The sequence below is a fragment of the Stenella coeruleoalba genome (genome assembly GCF_951394435.1).
Source record: "Stenella coeruleoalba genome assembly, chromosome: 11".
Classification (NCBI taxonomy): Eukaryota; Metazoa; Chordata; class Mammalia; order Artiodactyla; family Delphinidae; genus Stenella; species Stenella coeruleoalba.
Window position 1 is genome coordinate 65,015,711 of NC_137157.1, and position 9,544 is coordinate 65,025,254.

Here is a 9,544-nt window from a genome sequence, read left to right on the forward strand (position 1 = left end):
AGTTGCCTCTATTTAGCACTTGGTTCTGTTTTGTTCTATAATTACCTGTCCATGTGTATTTCTACCCCAGTACATCCCAGTCCTGGGTGGCAGAAATAGGTCTCACCCATCTTTGTACCCCTCATGGACCAATGGTTATTATCCATTGAGCATTTACCCTGTGCAAGGCCTATTCTATTCTCATGACCTAGTGAAGTAGAAACTATTATTATCTCCATTTTATGGGTGAGTAAAGTGAGGCTTGGAGAAGTTATGTCAATCATCCAGGGTTGTACAGCTAGTAAGAAGAGGCAGCACCTGTCCCTTATGGACAGTGAATCTACTGATGGATTAGATTAGCTTAAGATTTTGTTTTGCTTCCTTAGGAGGACATATGGCTCCAGAGCCCAGGCTTTTAACCTCAGCTATACAGATTTATTGAAATCAAGAGGAAAAAATAATCTTACCTAGGAAAAAAATTTGCATGTAATTTTCCTTTTTATTCTCTGTCGTAAAACAAAACAAAGCAATGCCGTGTGCACAGCTTTCAATTCTTCCATGTGAAAACAAGGCGGTTATGAAATCAACCTAGTTGTTTCCGTCACCGATAGTCAGCTCTTCTTCTGAGTGGGTCAGTGGGAAAGTCAGTGCTGCCCTAAAGCTACATCAATGTTTCAAACTTTTCTATTCTTACGTTGCCTACTCTAGATTCTAACTACTCTAGGTTCAATGGCTGAGTAAAAGTTTCCATGACTGAAAAGAGTGTGGGTGGTGGTGCTAATAATGACTAAACTGCTTTCAACTGATTAACAGGTTGGATCCTGAAAATTCTGTCTTCAGGAATGGCCACAAAAGCCCATTTAACCAGCCATGCGAACCCTAGGCTGAGTCAGCAGGCGGAGGGTTTCTGCCACTGCCAGTGCTGACTTTATCTCTGTGTGTTCAACCTTGAAACGGAAGAAACGGCCCCTATGTTTCTCTAGGGAGATTGCCCAGAAGAGCTTTTAAAATGAATATTATTTTATTATTGCTGTGGGTAGTATTATTAATATTACATAGTATTGAGATACTAGGTGCGATAGTGTTTCAATGGCGAACAAAGCTCTTGAATGGAAAAATAGGATTCTCAGAGCCAGTCTCTGTCTGCCCTGCTGCCTAGCACCTCTCTTTGGTAGGGGGATCTGGAAGCCCTGGGTTCTCACTGCTTTCCGTGTACATTTCCCCAGTTTCTTTTTTTTTTTAATTTTTATGTTTTTATGGGCCATGAAAAGGTTTTGTTCTTACTTTCAGAAAGCATTTTTTTAAATTTTGTTTTTTACTGGGGTATAGTTGTTTTACAATGTTGTGTAACTTTCTACTGCATAGCGAAGTGGAGTTCCCTGTGCTATACAGCAGGTTCTTATTAGTTATCTATTTTATACGTATTAGTGTATGTATGTCAAAGATTTCCCCAGTTTCAAGCCCAAGGCTGGGAACAGGAGGAGGGATGAAGTGCAGGAGGGGAGGGGGCTGAGGAAATGAGAATCTAGGCTGGAGAACTGAAGGCACCGGCTCACTTCTGACACCAGGCCTTTCCCAAGTCGTGCTTTCCTCCCTTGAGACCTGAGCTGGGACCGAAGAGTTTCTTCCTGCCACATGCTCAGGAGAGCTCTCAGCTTCTCCCTTATCCCTCAGTAACAAAACTAAGCTAACAGCGCTGCCTACCTCAGGGTTAATTGTGGAAATGAAAGGAAATGCTCTGTAAACTCCACGATGTTAATTGTTGTTATTCAGAGTCAGCTCAGCAATTTGGGGGATGGGATTTATCAGTGAAGGGAGCTTTCCAATGAAATCTAGTCTTTAGCTTATTATTTACTAAGTTAACTTGTTACTTAGTCACGTTATTTAGTACCCACTCCGACAGTATGTTCAGTATTTATTCCTCTTAAGACCCGTATGAAATTGGTGCTTTATTCTCTCCATTTTATACGTTCGAAAATTACAAGATTGAGTCATCGCCCAAGGTCATCCATTTTATAAAAGGTGGATCTGGGAGTCATAACTGATGCCAAGCCGTTGTGGTCAACCACAACATACAAGATGACACAGACAATAGACGTGTCACCGCCTTTCTCCAGTTCACAGCTGGCTGTTTCCTTGCACTGTACGCTTTTAGAGACTTAGTAGCTTATCAGTCACAAATCCTTATTACAAAATAATCTTACAATAATAATGGTTGTCTCTCTAGGGCTCTTCAGTTAAGTGGGGGTACGGTGGACTGGGCTAGGATGGTGACTTCTTCCTATACAAAGTGCCCAAGAAATGAGGATCCCGAAAAAGGCTGGTCAGAAATGCAGAATTAATGCTTAAAATAAAATGGAAAAACTGGAAAGTACTTACTCATTAAAGTAACTGGTGATTAAAAAATGTGCCTCTCAGTTGTTTCTAGTTCTTTTCCTACACAGACTCCTTTCTCAGCTGGAGGTTGACGTGTCAGGTTGGAGAGCCCAGAGCCTGGGCTGCAAGGCAGATAAGTTCACCTCTGGGTGCTGCTCCGTTGGTGAGCCAGCGTCTGGGGAGAAGAGGCCATTTCTGGAGGCATCTGGGGCAAATGACACGAGACAGCATTTACTTTCTTGCATTACGAAGTGGAAGACTTATGACCGAAGCTTTAAGAACTGGGCAAATACGAAAACACAAAGTGGTAAGTAAATCAAAATACAGCATCTTCCTGGAATTTGGCTCTGAGCTAGTTTTCATTTCACATTTCTCAGTAATTTGGGTGTAATGTGTATTGACTCTTGCCTGGTTTCGTTCTAACAATTCAGACCTTGGGCTCTTGTTACCCTTACTTGTGTGGTTTGTTCACAGCTGGGAAAGCTATTAGAGGGGGGGAAGGAAGGAGAGACAGCGAGGGCCCGGGAGGAAGTGAGGAGAGAGACACAGGAAATGATGAGAGGAAGATTGCTCCCTTTTCTAATTAATTTTTTAAAGCCATAATCTTGCACTTTTGTGTGGGGCATTGCAGTTTACAAACCACTTTCAGATCGCTTCCCTTGCTCCTCCCACGCACTGTGGGCGGAAGAATAGACCATTACACAGCTGCAGAAGGCAAGGGGCCTCAGCCACAGGCCTCAGGTAAACACAGAAAGTGGCAGAGCCAGGACGCCTTCTCTCCCACTGCATTTGAAACCAGCAGGTGACGGAGGGGGAAAAGGGAAGTGGTCCTCTGATTGATTAGATAAGCTCAGAGCTTTGTTTTGTTTTGGAAGGACCTGATTTGGAAGAGGAGGAAGATCATATCACATCCCCTACAGATACCAAGACAAAAGGGACGGAGGAAATAAATCATAAAAAAAGAGAAAATGAAGTTTTAAAAGTTCTCCCCAAATGGCGAACCCTCTAGAGGTGTGTCAAACATTTTAGGATAGAATGTGTCTCCACTACATTAAATGGTATAAAATACCTAATGAACAAGAGTAACAGATTCCAAAATGGTCCTGAAATACATGCCCTTCATGCCTACATGGTTTTTGTGTTTAATGCTATGTTTTAGGTAAACTGGCCGATAAAGCAACGCAGTGGTCTTTTTTTGAAAAATACCAGCTTACTTCACTGACTGCTCAATGTATGGCTTAAAAATTAATCCTACACATTACCCATTGTTTTGATCCTCTTATCTATAGCCACAAATCAAATTATTTCACAGTTTTTCCATGAGTTTTAATACAATCATTATTGTGTCTCAAGGCAGGGCTGCATCTAAAACCCAGCTGATAACTTTAGTATTTTAAAATTCAGAGTAATCTATGACATAATTTGAAAACTTGCCATTATTTGATTCTTGCAATTCTATAAATGAGTTGCAGATCTTTCCAGTTCTCTAAATTCCAGCTAGTGTGTACTTTATGAGAATAAAAGAACAATTTAGAGGATGACTAAAATTCACATAATTATCCTAAGACCAGAGAATAGAGGAGCTGTAATAATGCAAATGATAATCTTGCCTGTACTCTTTAAATTTAAAATGAATATTTTTGAGACCAAGCAACAGATTTTCCAACGATTTTCTTACTTCCAAGAACTTATTATGATACATGGAGACAGTTATGATTGCTATCCTGGCCCCATTTCATGTTCCGTAGCTCAGTGAGCTGCCTTTCTCATCCACCAAACCTGGCTTTTTCCTAAAAAATAATGAGAACTACCCATGTATAATGGTTTACACTTAGAACGTGCTATCTCGCAACAGATCCCAGTGCATAAAGTAAGCCAAGCTCTAATTATTATCTTCACTTTGTAGATGGTGAAACTGAGGCCCTGGGAGAGCTTAAGTGACTTAAATCCCCTCGGTGATCAGCATAGGATGGAGTGTTTCCGTCTGCAGGGAGTCATCGTCGCTGCCCTCTGGGGGCTTGGGGAGTTGGGGGGCGGGGAAGGCCACACAGGGCACACTGCCCTCATTGTGATTCTTACATTTTTCTTATTTCTAGAAGCTATTTAATGCACATGGCACAAAACTTCAGAAGGTACAACTGGTATATGAGAGAGAAGTAAGTCCCCCTCCCTTTCTTGTTCCCTAATCCCTCAGTTTTCTTTCTAGAAACAATACTGTCATCAGCTTCTTGTCTATTCTACCAGAAATATTCTATACAGATATTCTATATCTCTCTGAAATATTTTATTCTCTTTCTTCTTTCTGAAAGAGTCAACTTCCCTATGCACTGAAGGCAGTTGTTAGGAAAGAATATGAGCATCACTTAGAACCAATGTTAAACTGCAGAAACTGATCTTTGGGAAACTGATCACCCAGAATGTTCCAAACACTCAAATGTTTTCAAAAAACTCAAGACTCACAACAGCCTGTAAAAGGAGGTGGGCTGCTGTCCCTGTGGCGTGCTATCCCATCTGGGGACCACTCAGAAACCCTGATCTTTTTTTTTTTTTTTTTTTTTGCGGTACGCGAGCCTCTCACTGTTGTGGCCTCTCCCGTTGCGGAGCACAGGCTCCGGACCCGCAGGCTCAGCGGCCAAGGCTCTCGGGCCCAGCTGCTCCGCGGCATGTGGGATCCTCCCGGACCGGGGCACGAACCCGTGTCCCCTGCATCAGCAGGCGGACTCTCAACCACTGCGCCACCAGGGAAGCGCCCAGAAACCCTGATCTTGATTTGTGATTTGGTGACTGCATGTCTGTTGACGGTGAGGATTGGAGCCAGAGCTATAATGCTGTGAAATAAAGTGAACTGTCAGATCACTGGCTTTGGGGCCAAACTTGGGTTTGAAACCTGATTCTGTCACTTGTAGCTGCATGTCTTTGGTAGTCAATTAACTCCTCTGTGACTCTGATTTTCTCATCTGCGAAACAGGGATAGAAATAAGCACTACAGAGATGCAAAGATTAAACGAGAAAAACAGACAAGAACCAGGTACACGGTGGTGTATAATAAAATATATCTATATCATTAACCATGGCTCATTTATTCTTTCACTCATTCATTCAAAATAATCGTGGTAGGCAGTATTAGAGGTGCTAGGGATATCGCTGTGAATAACATGGAAAAAGAAAAAGAAAACACCTTTCCCTTATATAGTTGACATTTGGGCTGAGGGGAAGCAGACAATTAAAAAGTAAGTAGAATAATATGTTATATAAAAGAAAAGAGGAACATGATTGCTGCATGGGGAGGACGTAGGGACTGTGGGTTGGAATTTTAAATGGTGTGGCGACAGGGTTCATAACACTGTACCCTAGAATACAGCACCTCAACATACTAAATATTCTAAGCTGAAAGAATGTGAGAAACAGCAGGTACTGGAAGGACTCTCTGATGCCCCCTGAAGCAGGTCCTAAGACCCTGTGTGGGAGGGGCCCTCTCTATACTCATAAGAAAGGAGCATCCTTATCTCTGAAGACAAAGGGACTCTGAAAGGAATTCCAACAAACTGGCCTTGCTAAGTTCCCTCTGTTCTCCGCCCTTAGCTCTTACCCTTTGTCCTATCAACCTTCATCAAACCCAGTGTGAAAACACTGGGACTGAACCTTCCTTTAGGTCTTCATTTCCTTTGGAAGGCTACTTTATAGCTTTTCTCCTGTTAATCTGTCTTTTGTTACAGAGACCCAGCTGAGAATCAGAAGACAGAAGGGACCAGCAGTATCCAGAGAGAGGTAAGGGAGCAAACCACGTGGAAATCTGTGGGGAGAAAGCTCCAAGCAGAGAGAACAAGTAGGCGAGCGTGACTAGACTAAGTGAACAAGGGAGGGGGACACGGGAGACACACTCAGGGAAGAAGGGAGGCAGATCGAGGTCATCGAAAGGACTTGGGCTTTTATTTTGGGAGCTGTTGTGCAGGGTTTGAGCAGAAAATCAACACCACTTTAGTCTAGACTGTCTGGGGTAAGAGGGGAAGGAGGGGGACCAATTAGGAGGTTACTGAGTAAAGCAGGAGTTGAGCCTTAAGCCGGAATGACATTAGCCAAGGAATGAGAAAGGGTCAGATTCTGGATATATTTTGAAAGTAGAGGCGGTAGGATTTGCCTGTGGAGATTAGATGGGGTGTGAGAAAAGGAGGGAAGACAACGGCTAGCTCCATGGCTCTTGGCCTGAGCAACAGGAGGGATGAAGTTACTGGATGAAGTTACTGAGATGGAGAAACTTTGGGAGAAACAGGTTTGGGGGTGGAGGGCTTGTTCTGTTCGAGATTCCTTTTATGCATCCATAGTCATTTGTGGAATGGGGATCTGGAGCTGAGGGGAGAGGACCAGGCTGGAGATAACAGTTTGGTTTGGGTTTGGATGCTGTTGCCAATGGAGATGGTGAAGCTAGAGAAGAAAAGCTGTCTGAGAATTGAGCCCTGGGTCGCTCCACACCTGGGAGGTCAGGAAGAGGAGAAGGAACCTGGAAACGGACTGAGAAGGAAGAGTCGGTGAAGCAGGAAGAAGAATGTGTGAGGTCCCAGGAGCCAAGAGAAAAACACGTGTGTCGAGGGAGGACTCCAAGGAGGGATGGTCTGAGTCAGAGATAGCTGATAAGTCGAGTGGGATGTCTGGCCATTGGCAGGACATTGGGAACCTAGACAGAGTGGTGGGGAAAACTGCAGGTTAGAGTGGTTAAGAGACAATGGGAGGAGAATTGGAGGCAGTGCCCCCCCCCTCGAGAGGAGTTTTACTCTAAAGGGAAGCCAAGAGAGAGAAGTCAGCTGGAGGGGAAGTGGTGATAAGAGAGTTTTTGTTTCGTTTAAGATGGGGAACAATGGTTGGTAGCGTTTGGATGCTTACAGGAATGATTCAGTAAACAGGGAACAACAGATGCTGCAGGAGGAATGGGGAGGATTCTGGAGCCATGCCCTTGAGTTGGCGAAAGGGATGGGCTCTAGTGCCCAGGTGGAGGGCTTGGCCTTGGGTGGGAGCGTGGACAGTTCAACCAGAGAAACGCCAGGGAAGACGCACGATGTGGAGGTGACAGCTGGCTGGGGTTTTCCTGATTGCTCTTTTCTCAGTGAAATAGGCAGCAAGGTCCAGGTCACCAGTTGAGAGTGAACCTGGGGAAGGTGGGATTAGAGGTTTGAGGATGGAGAAGAAGGTATGAAATAGGTGTCTGGGGGATCAGGAGGCTGCCATTACTCAACAGTACGGAGGGCCACCTAAGGCTGGGAGCCCTTATTTCGACTGAGGATGCCCAGCAGGGGTGGTTGGTTTTCTCTAGTCTGTTTTCAGCCATGTGGGTGCAGGTGCAGAGTGGGCAAGAATGGTATTTAGTCGGATTGCGGTTTTGCCTTTCAGTTTCTATTTACGTTAATGTGCCATTAGAATTTTATAATTTATTTTAAATCATGATTTATTTAAAAGCAAACTCACAGAAGTGAAATATAATTTAGTGAAAAAGTATCCTGAATATAAGGGCAGAAATGATGGTTCCTTTAATATTAACAACTTTTTAATAGTTCCAGCCACAGATTAATTTAGACTTATCTTTCTATGAGCCATTATCATTATAGCCACATTTTCTATTTTAAGGAACATTTATTTTTCTTATCTTCTTGGAACTGAGTGTTTCAAGCAGGTCAGAAATCAGCCCACTAAATATTTACTTATAAATGCACTTATTTCAGCCAGCTGGTGTGTGTTTGTGTTCAAATCAATGCCTGGTTACCTTAAAAAGAGGACCAAATTTGGCAAATCACAAAAAATATGTGTTTTCTTTGCTTGTATGACTTGAAACAGTATGTATTTTCGATCATTTCTCTTCAAAGCATTTGCATTTAGCACTTTCAAGCACATATGAATAATTTGTTTCTTTGGGGGCACAAAGTCTTCTATGAGAGTATATTAAGAATTTTGAGGGCTTCCCTGGTGGCGCAATGCTTAAGAATCCACCTGCCAATGCAGGGGACACGGCTTCAAGCCCTGGTCTGGGAAGATCCCACATGCCGCAGAGCAGCTAAGCCCGTGCGCCACAACTACTGAGCCCGCGCTCCACAACTACTGAAACCTGTGCGCCTAGAGGCCGTGCTCCACAACAAGAGAGGCCACCGCAATGAGAATCCTGCACACCACAACGAAGGGTAGCCCCTGCTCGCCGCAGCTAGAGAAAGCCCGTGCACAGCAAAAAAGACCCAATGCAGCCAAAAGTAAATAAAAAATACATAAATAAAAAGAAAAAAAATTTTTAAAAAAAGAACTTTGAGACTGGATCAAAACTTCTCATGAGCTGAATTTAGTAACTGGACTCAATTCTGCACTAATTCGGTATATGCAAACTTCTGTGTTGTAGAGGAACAAGGCTAGAGTTGCTAGAGTTTGGGAGGTTACAGGCTGGCAAGAGCCCAGGTCGTGGTTTCACCAGGATGGATGGAATGAGAGGAACGGAATTTATTTATTTGTTTATTTATTAAATTTTTTTAACATCTTTATTGGAGTATAATTGCTTTACAATGGTGTGTTAGTTTCTGCTTTATAACAAAATGAATCAGCTATATGTATACATATATCCGCATATCTCCTCCCTCTTGCGTCTCCCTCCCACCCTCCCTATCCCACTCCTCTAGGTGGTCACAAAGCACCGAGCTGATCTCCCTGTGCTATGCGGCTGCTTCCCACTAGCTATCTATTTGACATTTGGTAGTGTATATATGTCCACGCCACTCTCTCACTTCATCCCAGCTTACCCTTCCCCCTCCCCGTGTCCTCAAGTCCATTCTCTACGTCTGCGTCTTTATTCCTGTCCTGCCCCTAGGTTCATCAGAACTACTTTTTTTTTCTTTTCTTTTTTTTTAGATTCCATATATATGTGTTAGCATACAGTATTTGTTTTTCTCTTTCTGACTTACTTCACTCTGTATGACTGACCCTAGGTCCATCCACTTCACTACAAATAACTCAATTTCGGAGGAACGGAATTTATAGAGACCTCATTCTGTCAGGATTGCTTTAACTTTTCTGCAAACTTTCTTAGAATTTTTATGTTTCATGTGACTTCCCTATTCTGCTCCAGTGTAGCTTCATGGTTCCGAGCACGGCCTTTGCAGGCAGAAGAAAGGAGTTCAGAGTCCGAAGTTTGTAATGCACAAGCTGAGTGACTTTGGGAAAG